This window comes from Manis pentadactyla, chromosome 6 (assembly GCF_030020395.1).
Source record: "Manis pentadactyla isolate mManPen7 chromosome 6, mManPen7.hap1, whole genome shotgun sequence".
Classification (NCBI taxonomy): domain Eukaryota; kingdom Metazoa; phylum Chordata; class Mammalia; order Pholidota; family Manidae; genus Manis; species Manis pentadactyla.
Genome location: NC_080024.1, coordinates 27,678,818 through 27,693,656, shown reverse-complemented (window position 1 = coordinate 27,693,656; position 14,839 = coordinate 27,678,818).

The window sequence follows — 14,839 nt, the reverse complement described above, 5'->3', positions numbered from 1 at the left end:
TATATTTATAAATGATTTATTCAGTAAGGGGTTATATATAAAGAACTTGTGATTTAACACCAAAAAAACAACCCAATTACAAAATGGGCCTGAATAGACATTTTTCCAAAGAAATACAGATGGTCAAAAGGCACATGAAAACATGTTCCACCTCACAAATCAACAGGGAAATGCAAATTAAAACCATAATAAGATATCGTCTCATAGCAGTGAGAACGGCTACTATCTAAAATACAAGAAATAACAAATGCTGTCAAGGATGCAGAGAAACAGGAATCTTCCTACAGTGTTGGTGGGAGTGTAAATTGGTGCAGCTACTATGGAAAGCAGGATGGGGGTTCCTCAAAAAACTATAAATAGAAATACTATCTGACCCAGTAACTCCACTTCTAGGACTCTACCTAAAGGAAACAAAATCTCTGATTCAAAAAGATATATGAACCCCTATGCTTATTACCACATTACTTACAATAGCCAATATAAGGAAGCAACTGAAGTGCCCATCAGTAGATGAATGGATAAAGAAGTGGTACATATACACAATAGAATATTATTCAGCCATAAAAAGAAAAGAAATCCTGCTATTTGCAACAACATGGATGAACCTAGAGGGTAGTATGCTAAGTGAAATAAGCCAGGCGGAGAAAGATAAATACCATATGATTTCACTTAAATATGGACTCTAAAAACAAAACAAAACAAAATGGACAGAACAGCAGTGGACACACAGACATTGAGAAGTGACTGGTGGTTACTGTGGGGGAGGGTTTTAGGTGGGTGGTTGGATGAGTGAGGGGGATAAAGAGGCACAAATATCTCAATCATAATGTAAGTTGGTTACAGGGTTGGAAGTACAGCATGGAGAATATAGTCAATGGCTCTGTAACATCTTTCTACATTGATAGTAACCACACTCAACATGGTGAGAATTTAATAGTATGGGTAACTGCTGAACTGCTGTGTTGCATACTTTAAACCAATATAATATTGTACATCAACTATACATAAAAAAACAAAGAAATGTTTTCATAGTTGTAGAGTATTGTCATAGGCAGTGAAAATATTTTGATGGTGTGTTTTTTTGTGTTTCTTTTTTTGTGGTGGGTGATATTCATTCTCTTATTCAAATCAGAAGAGAAAATAATATCCTTACATGAACATAGTTCCTTCATAGTTTCTTTACAGTTTTCAGTTTAAAATAATAAAAACTGTCATTACCAAACATAATTAACTTACCATATCAACATAGCCACCAGGTTGGCATTATAAAATTTGGCCTTTTCCCACAAACTGAATCCATTCTCAATTTTTAAAAAATTGCTATAGACAATGCTTAAAAGAGTAGGAAGCCTTTATGTGTGTTTTCCGAAGAAAATCATATTAAAAAAAGGGTCTGAGTCATGGAAGAATCACTGAAAATATGTTTTAACCTCTCAATAGGACCCCTCTGAATGAGCCAAACACTCCCTAGAACTGAACTACTTTAGTTGAAATTGAAACATGGTATTATTTAAATTGAAGCTGATTAACACTGATATATGCTATTTAACATGGTTATTAATGTCTGGCTAGGAGAATAGAGAAAAACCCACAAAATGGAAATCAAGGAGCATTGTATCTTTCTCTCCATGTTACAGTCTTTCTGGAAGGAGCAGGAATGGACAGTTACAGAATCGTTTATAATACTGCATTAGTAAAACTCACTTGAAAATAACAGAATTTCAACTTAGCTTAAAATAAGAAAGTAACTAGTTCGTTTTTGGAAGGGGAAAATCTACAGCACAGCATAGCTTCAGATATGGATAAGCACTGAGGTTTAAACAAAATCAGCAAGTAACTGACTCTGCTTTTATCAGCTTTGCTTAGTATGTGGTGGCATCATTCTCAGGCAGGCTCTCAGGGGGGCAGGGGGGCGCCGTAGCAGGTTTAGAATTTCAAAACTTAATGAACACTTCTAGTGAAATTGACCTGCTTCTCCACTGTTTCATAAAATCACAAGTAAGATTCTGATTTTCATATCTTTGGTTATGGAAACACCCCATGGTAAGATCATTATGTGGAATGGGAGCCCCTCAGGCAAGAGGGAATGTGACGCCATAAGAATGAAGAAGGAATTTGAGGCAGGTAAAATCAACAGATGTCTTTTACAAACACTCAGTCTATTTCCTTCAAATTTAGAGCACACAGTATGGAGGATTACGGCAATGGCAAGAAGTTCAGCTTCATAGAAAAGGAGGGCCAGTTCAATATTTCATGAAAAAATTACTCAATTATTATTGTTATTGTTGGCCAGTGCAATCATCACTCTCCTGGGGATACTTCTCTATGATAACCTCTGTTAACCTGTCTCCCTCACTGGACTCCACATTTCTTCCAAGTAAGGATTCTGAATATTTACCTTCAGTAACACCTAAGTGAATGTTAACATTTAATATTAATTCAAATTAAATATTTAAGACATATCAAAGTTTGTTACCACATGGCAGATTATAACTCTGGGAGGAAAATATGTTCCCAGCCTGGGGCAAATAACCTTTGAAGCTGAAATCAATCAAAGGGAGAAATAAAGTCAGACAAACTCGTTTATTGCTTATAAGCAGTTGTCTACTTCTGCTTGCCCATGACACTGGCCACCTGGGTGCAAAAGGGCACCCAACACACCTCTCTGGTCCCAGTGCATGCTTGCTCCCAACCACCTTGTATCACCTATTGATATGGAGATGCGCTAAGGCCAGATGAGAGATTCTGGAAATACTGCAATTTTACCCACACAGATGCAGACATCTTATTATTTCAGAATTTAAGCTCCGAATATTTCATGAAAAAATTACTCAATTATTATTGTTATTGTTAACAATATTAAGCCCTTGAATTTGATTTTCACTTTTTGATTTCCAAGTGCTTTCACATACTGGGTGTCTTTTGGACTTTGAACCGTCTTGTGTGTTTCACAGTTCATGGTTAATAAACTTGCCTAAGGAGATATTATTATTATTTATCAGAACTAGTTCAAGGTTTATATTTTCTGGCTATTTACCCAAATTTATTCCTACTATCTGTGCTGGATTCTTCTATACTACACATAGGATAAGGTAAAGTAAAATATGAAGCAGAGGAATGTTCAGAAGAGGAAAGGTAGACAATGAAACAAAAATAATAGAGCCAACAACAATAAGACAAACAATGTAACAGGAACAGCAATAAAATAGAATTTTAGACAAAGATGCTAGTGTACATTATAATTTCATTCATTCTTGGTACCTGCTGGTCATGTGTCCTTGGGCAAATAAGTCAACCTTGAGAACTCAGTGTCAAGCTTTGTCACAATCTGGTACAGTGCGAGCATCTCTCACTGTTCTGACATTAAAATCAAAATAGAAAACAGGCAGAAAGGGGACTAGAAAGAGGAAGACAAGTAAGATACCAGACACTCAGCTAACTCCAGAGTACATGCCAACTAAAGTTAGCCTTAACAACTTACAGAATCCTTTTGGGACTGACCAGCACTAAGGCCAAGATCCTTCAAGCATTGTAGCTGAGTAAAAGCACTGTACTTGTATCAATAGTGAAAATACAAAAGGCAATTTCTTGCTTATCTGAAGGCACATTCCTTGAGAGTTACTAAAATTTTTTAAATCACTAAAAATGAGTGATAAGAAACTGATCATGGTATCCAGCACCACATAAAATTCCTATTCTTACAAGGCAAGATTTGGAATTAGTGACACCAAGAGTCAAGATGTAATTTGTAATGATGGATAATTGGCTCAAAACCTAATACTGAACTATTTTAAGAAAGCAGATGTGTGGAGTTCAGGAAAACAATGAACAAAACTCAATGAAAATTATATGTAGATACACTTAGAATAACTTTTGCAGACAGAACTTATATCTTTCAAACAGACCCAGAGGGATACAGGTTATGAATCACTGTTAAAGCTTTACTGGTTGTCCTAGTAACTTACCTCTCACAGATTGCTTAAACACAGAAAATAGTTTTTAATCAGTTAAGTACATTTAGTAATCCTGTAGTGTGCCTAATTAAACTATATCAATTTTAACTTTAAATACTGGGTTCCTAAATTTTTTTCTTCTCTAGATAAATGAGTTTGCACTTTTCTGAACTGAATTATATTCAAATATTCCTTGAACTGATCAAGAAATATCTTACAATAACATTCTTAATTTCTTTCCACTTGTTCTAAAATTGGAAAATATTCCCAACTGTACTCTTCGTCATATTCAGAGAATGGAGGTTAAATGAAACCAATCTCTATGGTAATCCTGTCCCTTTCCTCTCGCTGTAGCGCATTGTCAGTGACGACTCACAGCAGCTGCCCTGTGTACCTGCGATAAAGCCTTCCCCTCCCACCACAGCCTGAAGACCTCTTTTTCTTATCTGAACTCTTCAAAAACTTATAATTGATGCCTCTCAGTTGGCAATTAATCATTTTCTCTTCTGCCTCATGACATAGTTCCTAGCAGATGCTTAATACCAACTCAAATTAAACTAAGTCAGGGAGTATATCACTATTTATGTTACATTCATGCTCCACTAATAAAAAAAATTGTGGAAGAGTTTTTTCTATTCTTTAAGAGTTGATTGATTTTTTTTTTCTTGTAGAAAAAATATGTTTATGGCATGAAATTTCTATTTGGTAAATGAGGCTTAGGTCTTTCATATTTGGAAAGAGCAACCCTTCAAAAGAGAAATTACACTCACATGTAATATTCTGGGGAGACAATTATTTAGTTAAAATAAGGCAATTTGTTTTTATTCCTTAATTAAAACGTAACTGAATCATAAATGCCTTTTAACAAGTGTGCTCTGTCTCTGCCATATCTGGCTTTTTTATTTAGATTTAGCTTCCATCTCTTACCAGAAAATACACAGAGCTTAGAATTGGAAATGCATGGTTTCAGATCTCAGCTAGAATATTTCTTACCTCTGAAATGTCATTCCCTCACATATAATACTGGTCCATACCCAACCCTGTTCAGAAGATTGTGATTTAGTAATAATCAAATAGGAAATAGGCAGGCCATTGCTTTGTAAGCTGTTCTATTCATATGTAAAATATTACATTATTATTCAATTTGATTTTGTATTACCTGCTTGTCTAATACATTGAACCTGAAACTAGCACTACATATGTTAGTGTCCACAAACCTGGTGAACCAGGACTAAGAGAAGCTAGTATGTACCAGACAGTCGTGAGTCACTTTGGGTCACATACCATTAAACCTCAATATCTAGGATGGAGGAGAGAACTGAGTTTTCAGTTTTCACAGCTACAAGTACCAGAGCTTGCATTTAATCTGGCAGTCTTGCACCACAGTTCATACTCTGAACTATTCATCTATTCTGCCTTAGTACAGTTAGAATTTTGTGTCATGCTTCTTCAGCAATCCTGAAAGGCCCATTTCCAAGCTTCTCATTAAAGTCTAGCTTAGCAAACTCCCTGCCTGGTGTTTGTTTTTATAAACTTCAAAAAAAAAAGCTAAAAATTGTTAGACCCTGTTAATATATATTGTACCTTTCTTTGTCAATATGGCAATTAAAAAAAATTAACTTTATCAATTGAAAACCATGAAATAGATGCCCTGCTATAGTGGACCTGGTCCTGCTTTCCATGGGGTATATAAGAGCCCTCAACTACCTTGGATATGTGGGACTGTGTTTAGTGACGCCACATTGGTAGCTTGAAATAAGCCATGTTGGAAGTATTCACACCAGAAAAACAGGCAAATGAACACCCCGCCCTCCCACCCAGTACTTCTCCCAGTCCCCAGAGGTGGTTGTTAATTGGTTACCAGCACACTACTAGAATCAGGCGAATTTGGGTTTATATCCTAAAGTTATGACCGTGGGTAAATTATTTAACATCTCTGAGACTCAATTTCCTCCCCTGTGATATAGTGATAATAAGATTACCTATCAAATAAGATAGTTTTGATAATTAAATGAGAACATTGTCATTTAATTGTTTCTACCACTTTATGGCTTCAAGAGCTTCTGCATCTGACTGGCATATCCATTTCTGTAATATCTCTGGATGCCACTCTCTTCAGACTTCAGTGCGGTGGTTTGCTCTTCCATTTCATTTCTCTGATCAACCCAACGAAAGTCATTGATTTTCAGTTTATCCAGCTTTCTCTAGTTTTAAGGACAGGACTGATGAATTTCAAGCACTTTGTATAAGAGAGCTTGGGACTTGATTTTAGTAGCCTTAAGCATCAATCTTACTCTGAGGTCCCAGATTTGTTGCGTTAAGAAAATCTCTAACTACCTGACTGTCATAAAGCAAGTTATTTCAAGTTTATGTGCTGTCTGAAAAAAAGAAAGTAATTTTACTGATTCTACTACTATATATAAAGTACTACAGAAAAATTAAAGTGATATACAAAGAATATCAATTATTTATTTTCATTGTTGTTATTGATATTAAATGCATAACATTTTGCCACAAGGATTTTCTCTGGCTTTAAATCTCTGATCTGGAAATGCCTTAAGGCTTTTTTCTCCTGTTTCTGTCCTACCTTTCCTTTCTCTAACACTGATGTTACAGGCTGATACATGCTACTTCTGCAGCCACTAGTCCATGACTTTTCAGAAGAGACTTCTATAGAGACATCCCAACCAGTATGTATAAAGTGCATCAGCCTAGGCTAACCATTTGTTTAAGAGATATTTTATGTAAGCCATATCAAAATATCCTGCCTATTCAGTGAGATGAGATATCTTCATGGAGGTGAGAGGAATGAGATTCACTAAATGCTCTGGATGATTACCCATTTTAAGAGAAGAACATAAATTAAAAATCCACTTCCTTGTTAGTAATGCAATTTCTTTCCACCTTCTCTGCAGGCAACAATAGTCACTCAATCTTCTGTGTACTGAGCTCCAGGCATTCATTCCATTCATTACAAATGCTCCGGGAACCGCCCAAGGTAACTCATATTCCTAGCTCCCAGCCATAGAATTACTGCTTCGGCTCCAAATATTTCACAGTATGATTTAACTTTTAGGGCATATACTCTGAAATATTCTGCTAAATCACAAATCTATTTTCCATCTGCTCTTTGCACTATGAAATATCTGATAAAAAGCACAATATTAACAATACTAATTTTAGGAAAAGAAATCAGACACATTTAATAGCCACTCTATCATTCTTTTGCTTCGTGCAGTGGTTTAAGACTCCTGTTTTAAGACTCCTGATAGTATGCAGGATTTCTTTGCCTCTTACAGGAAAGCTATGCAATTGGAATTAAAGTTTTTCCCACCAGAATGTAGGAACAGTCATCAATGATTTAATTTAAATTGGCATTGTGCATGCTATGGTATCAAAAAATAGCCGTCTATTTTATCTTTGGAAAGATAGATTGTAAAAAAAAAAAGATTTACCCATAATATCTACTGACACTATTTTAGTATTAAAGGGCAACTAACTGTTGTCACAATAAAAATTAATATTTATTTATTTCAGAAAATCTCAGTTAAGCTTATTAAAGTGAAAATATTTAGTTTAGAGTTTTCAGAACTATGGATATTTCTTATTCACTTATAAACTTACAACCCTTAGCTTTCTTGTAGCTATTATTTTTCTCAATATATTTTCCACTTAAGGGAGGTGATTACTGTATTTATGGAAGATGAGCTCTAAGTAGACAAAATAAATAAAATAAACACAAACAATTACAATAAGTCATGTAAGGCTGGCACGACCTTGTTAGGACTTCTCCAAGAACTGCTTCTTATCCTCAGAGGTCCTCCCAAATGGCGGTTCTCTTATCAGTGAAAATTCTAATCGCATCCATTCCTGATTAACAGTAAGAGTTCATTTTCCTTAATTAAATCCGCATTGCTGTAGGTAAACAATAAATACTAGAATGAGTGAATAAATGAATGAACAGCAAAGCCATAGCATGTTAATTTTCACTTAAGTTTTCTTGGCTTTAATTTCTGTTGCAAGTGGCCTTGTGTCAAGAGTAGAAATTACTCAGAGATCTAAAACATGAGTCCTGAGTTACAAAAAAGAATAGTTTAATTTGTATAGCCCATAAAATTATCGATAAAATCACACTATCATACATCACAGAGACGCTAGAGATACTACTCATGTGTCATTTTTACTTATTTAAAGTGTAAGTGAGACTAACCGCAGTTCTGGACAGAGATTCAAAAATTTCACTCCATTTTTATAGAACGTCTACACTACTTTTTACTGCTTACTATATATCTGTACACAATGAGGGTTCTGCTGGCATTTTTTAAAAGGAACTTTTTTATTATAACAAATTCTATTCTACAAGAATTTAAATTTAAAAACTTAAATTTTAAAAACTGCCTTTACACTACTACCTTTAAAATTCAGAAATATAGAATATATGTATTAATAGAATGACCAATCATAGAACTTGTGAGGAGACATACCCTTTGAGATTACCTAGTTCCATTCCTAGTGGCCTCTGGAGGGAAAACAAATTGCTCTTTACTAAATACATAACTTGAGGTAAACCCAGAATTTGATGCTATATATTCGTATGCTTTGTTTTTATTTAGGTTCCCATTCTATTTTAGCCTGGCAACATGCATGCAAACACCACACAATTATTTGTGAGACAGCCAGTTGGCAGCATTTATACAAGTTAATGTTGATTACACCCTAATGAAATCTTGGCTGGGACAACCCTATAAATGTCCTCTTTACTGAGGTTATGGAGCCAGCACTGTACTGAGAACTGGAGACCATAAATACTTGATCTGTAGGAGCCAAAGCTCAAGAATAGGAAAGGACGTGTTTTAATTTGTTACATGTTATTACTCAAGAATATAAAAATTATGCATGGTTGGATTTTTTAACTTTAGTTTTGCTCTTCTCTTACAAATGGTGAGTCTTTGAACATTCATTTGTCCTTCCACTGGTGCTCAAACACAAGAGTGTCACTAGGGTATATAACTATGAGTAGAATTACTCGGTCATAAAGTAGATACATCTTTAAATTTACTAAGTATTCATAAGTTTTTTTCAAAGTGATTATATCAATTTGAATTCTCACAAAGAGTATATAAAAGCTCTGATATTTGCTATTTGCTTTTTTATTTAAAAATCTTTTGTGAACAAATCTATTACTTCTTTACATTAGGACTGGTATGCCATTTAGTTAAGGTGCTATACATTAAGCCATTGTCATATTGAAGAGCATATAGACCACTTTCTACTTTCTGCCATGACAAACAGTTCATATAACTCTATAGGACAGATTCCAAGAAAAATAAATATGCAAGTTAATTAATGTGCATGTGTTAGTTTAATTGAATCATCCCATGTTGCCTAAGAAACTAGGATCACAAAGGCAAAGTAGCAAGCTAAGATTTTAACTGTCGTTCAACTAATGACAAAGCCTGTTGTCTTTCATTACAGCACAACCAGGGGCAAATCCTCCATCAGCTGAGACCAGGGGGAGGACCCTCTGCTGCTCTCCAGGGTCCTCTCTCTGTGCAGTTATCTTTCTCATTTATGGCACTCTGGTCCGTGAACTCGAGGTGACCTGGCCTCCCAAATCTCCTACTTCTCAACCCAGGGGCAGCAAGGAGCACTGCCTGGGTGCCAACTCCCTGCCATGACCTGTAAAGTCCCCAGGCAGTAAATTGGGATAATCCTGGCTCACTTCATTTGTTTCCCACCTCTCAGGGTTTATTATCCTCAGTTGCTTGATGGACATTGTCTTAAAAACCATTATTTCACACACTGTATCCATTTCTTCAGTTACTTCAGGTTGGAGGGTAAATCTGGTCCTTGTTAATACTCTTGGCCAGAAGACCAAGTGCTACTGGCACACAGACTATCACCACGGCCTGGAAATAATGCAAAATCTCTCCAGGCTCCACCTCTCATTTATTTCCCAGAAATTTTCCTTGGGGAATCAAAGGAGAATTCAAAATATAAATGAAAAAAGCAAATTTCTTGACAAACTAGACTTACCAAACTGATGAAAGATGAAATAGACAGTGGAATCATTCCAATTCCTTTGGCATACTGAGTGCAAGCTTTTCGCTGCACTTCTTATGGCCAGAACCATTTCCGTGTCAACTGCTATCCTCCAGTTGGCTTGGTGTGCTTCCCAGTGGCTACCTATCAGCTCTTGTTTTGTGTTCTACTGTTTTCCAGTTCATTAGATGTCCACTGCTTTCTTCTGCTTTTACTTGCTCAGGCATAAAGAGCACGTAGGTGTTGCTGTCAGCAGTTTATTCCACCCACTTGTGTTTTTGGATTTATGGAGATAACTTGTCACTTAAATGTTGGCTGTGTGGTTTCATTTTGCTAACTGTTCTGTTTTCCTGTGTGTGTGTAAGAAAATCCAGGGAGACTGGATCATGGCCACCACCACTGTCTTTCTACAATCTTCCCAACATCAATTTTAATTATTTTAATTGAATTTTAAATTAATTATTGTAAGTATATACATTTCTTCAGGACTCTCAAGACACTGCTCCAATGTTTACCTACATCCAAAATCGGTGATAAAAAACTTGATGTCAATAGAATTCTAAATTACCGTATGTCAAATCTTTTTCTCTCCTTTTCTTCTATATTTAAAAGCATTTACAACTTTCTGTTTATCTTTGATTTTCTAAAGATTCACCATGCTTGTCTTGTAAATGTATCTTTCTAAGCTGTAAGTAATTCCTTTCAACTTGAAGGCTAATGTCCTTCCTCTGCTTGATAAAGTTTCTTCTACACTTTCCTTTACTCTCCGTCTTGGCTTTCTAAGTACATGCAGACCACAGCTCTTTTATTTTACCTCAGTAACTCCTCTTTTTCCTTTTTCACTTTGTACCATATTCTTACAGAATTTTCCATTCTACTTCTTCTTGGAGCTCTCTTCTTCACTCTTCAGTGGTGTACATTTTACTATCTACTCCTCTTTTAAGTATTTAGTATACACAATATATAATTTATATTTTCATGACACTCTATTCCCTTTAACAGATACTATGTCCTAATGTATCTGTGTAAAGATAAATTAAGCCTCTTTTAACATCTTTCTGTATACTCTTATTTAGTTTGTTTAGTCTATTCCTTTTGGGTATTGGTTTTTCTCAAATAGTCAATGATTCATTATGTCCATTTTGGTCTCTGGAATTTCCTATTTGTCAGGCTACGGACACTGTTTAGGTTCACTGTGGCCAGACTCTACATAGTGGTTGATGGACAGAAGACCAGAAGACGTGTTGAGAAGCACAATTTGCCAATAGCTGCTTTCCTTCTAAGGGGTCTCGCCATTTCTCTGAGGTTTTACCAGCCACCTGGAACCTTACCTGGTTTCTTCAGCTCGCGTGTCCACCCTCAGTTCTCCAGTTACTGGCAAATACATGTAATACTGGCTGCTTAGTGTATGTGTATGTGGTTCATGAGTCAATATTTCTAATCAGTGCTACAATACTATTTCTCCCCATCCATGTATTGGAAACACCAAACCTGGATATTCCCAGAGTTGCTCCTGCTTTTTAAGTGCTACTTTTATTTTGTGTACAATATCTTCATCTAATCCAAACCACATCATCCTCCAATTTTCAGATATTGTCCAACCAATGAGAGCCCTTTTCCTTTCCTATGAAGTTACAAATTTTTAAAAATATATATATTCTACTTTTAAAGATTTTTCATGAAGGGAGAAAAGAAACCTTATTACTCAATTATTTTTACCCTAAATTATGAACTTTGAAGACTGTATTAGATAATTTTTATGAATTTATAGATTTCAGTATATGTTTATTAAAATAAAAGAAACCACAGCCATAGCTATTTAAGGTGTCAATCAATATTTATTGTGACATTCATCAACTTTCAGACTCTATAGGGCAGTGTAGATTTCAGGGACTTTATATTAGACAAGCACCAGCCCTGCTTTTTATCACATGTGTGAACTTGAACGAACCACCTTAATTCACTGAGCTAATTTTTTTCCTTTAAAACATGAGTTATAAGCATCTGATATGATGTTTTGTATTTTAAGTGGATAATGAATATGACAGAATATAACATAATTTCTGAGCCATGACACCCTCTTTCTCTCTTTTTTTGTCCTTCTCACTTTTCTTTGTTTTGCTCCCTGTGACAGATGCCACATTCTCTGCAGCTAAAATATGCTATTTCTAGTTCTCAAAAAGACAGTACAATGAAGACAGGATTCATTTCAATATACTTTTGCTGTTGTTTTGAGCACCTTGAAATGCGAAACAACATAGTAAAACAACTTTGAAACCAGCACAACATTTGTTAATAACTTCTTTTGGGCACTATTGAAATAGCTGAATAAATATGACTCCATTGCTGCTCCTGGAACAATATATTTGCTTTTGTAGTTTCTTGGAATTGTTCAAAATTGCAGTAAACAAGTCAGCACATAGTTTGCTTGAATCAATGTTAAACTTAATTCAACTCTCCCTTGACATTTTTCTGATGTTTGGAGTCAATATGTTGTGATTTATGTCGATGATTTATACTATAACTAAGTATACAGAAAGACACACACATGGTTTTAAGGGGTTGGTCAGGATGGCTTTCTTAGTTAAAAGTAAAAACTAATGAACATGAGAGCATAGATTCAAGTCAGGAAAACACCCTTTTGTTTTAACAGCTATCACAGAGACAAGTTACACCCAAATGTGGCCAGCTGCTATGGAAGTTTATAACCATCTTCTGTGTATGAGAAAGTTCAAATCGAATGGAAATGTTGATGCTACAGTGCACGGTCTTGATCTTTAGCCAATTTTTGTGAACCCAACAATTCAGGAATGTTTTTAGCAGTTAAGCTTTGAAAATGTGGTCAAGTTTATACATTATGTTTTCAGCAAATTATGTAATATCTAATGGAAATGCTTAGGGAAAGCTCTGAAACTCCAGCTTGAGAAAACCATACCAACTACACTGTTAAAAGGAATTCAGTAAGGAATGTGGCTGGATCTTTATATCATCTAACATACATATTATCACTAATGGAAAGAACAAAAAGCTAAAAGTGCATTTATTACAGAGTGCACCCCGGTTCCTTTGATTTCTTAAAAGCATCACAACTAATTATAAAATTATTAAAGACCTTAACACTTATTGTCTGAATTCTATGAGGGTCATACTTAGACCCAAACAAAACACCTTAAAGTCTCCCTGCTTTTTTTCATCTTACTACTTCCCTTCCCACCAACTGATGTTAAGATTCTCTGCTTTAATATCCACATGCTTTCAACACCTCTGTCCTCATACCTTGCCTTCCCTGTCTCTGCACTGATCCCTTTTTGCTCCTGATCTATCATAAACAGTTTATCAGGTGAGGCATGACTTTTTCTGGAAGGAAAGGAAGTTACTAGGGACATACCTGTGTTTGTGTTCTATGCCGTGACACATATACATGAGAAAGACCAATCTGTCATTATGGGGTTCTTCCTAGAGAATATGGTGAACATATGCACATATTCAGTGCAATCACAGCCTCAGGGCAAACTTAAGGTGGTAGTAAGAGCTCCTTTGACAGTTGGGAAACTGAGGCCTGAAGGAATTAGTTACCTGTCCGAGTGGCAGAACAGTACTGAGTTCTGTCTGACTTAGCCCATATTCTTAACTACCATGCTCTGCTTCCCTTCTATTAAAAACAAAACAAAGACTATATAACTACACACATACTTCCAAAACATGCTTCCCATCCTAAGTACCTTTAATTGAGACAACATGTGTTCATTTGAAGATGCATCTGATTCTTGTAAAAGAATTCACTTTTTTCGAGCCGAGAGTATGGAATAAAGCAGTTCAATATACTGGACAATACAGATTTGGATAACGAGGAATGTGTGGATACAAAATAGAACAGCTCTTGTGTGTGATTCATGAGCTGATTCTAAAGGTAAGTCCCAAAATAAAGTCATATGCTAAGCAAAGGGATATTATTGGAATAACCACATATAGTGACATTTTTAAGAACATACATACCTAAAGACATGCATGCTGATATTTGCCATTATACTGTAGAAAGAGTAAAGCAATAATCAAACACTCAGGATTTAAAACACATATATGCATATATTTACTTGTATGTATTAACAATGCATGTCACTTCAGTTGCTTTTATCAGTGATAAAAGGATTATGAAGTTAAAAAAGATAAGTCATATAAACTGTTTAGCATAGGAGTACAGTATTAGGCACATACTAAACATGTCTATTTCTTTATAGTCATAATTGTATACATTGTGCCACTGCAGAAGATTTGGAATTGTGAAATAAGACTTATTTAATAAAGGATAAAAATGTAGGATACAGTCATTTAAAGTAAATACCTTATTAATGGCCAAATGAACGCAGAAATAAACTTCTCAAGAGACTTTGAAAAACAGCCCCTCAATTAGGCAAAAGCATGAGTTTAAAACCATCAATAAATCTAGAGCATTTGCACAAAATCTCTGTAGTTTAACAGGATAACGATTTATCTTTCAGGAAGTGATTTGACAGCATTTATGAGAAATGCCATTACCTAAATTGACAGGCAATTAAATGAGAGAAACCAACTTTAGTGGAAAGAAAAGAGACATGGTTTGTTTAAATATGGATGGCCTAATGGGTTGCTAACAAGTCCATATACCAAAGGTTTTCTACTGATTAAAGTTTTAATAAAGATGACATTTGGAAGTCATCTTTCAAAATTGCTTCAAAAATGTTGAATTACTAATGGCAATTTTCCTAACTGTAGCACATGCATATGTGTCTCTTTGATGGGGGGCATGAAAAGCACTCGCTCCTTCCATTAGCTCAAAAGATGGCTATGAGAACATCTTAATTCTT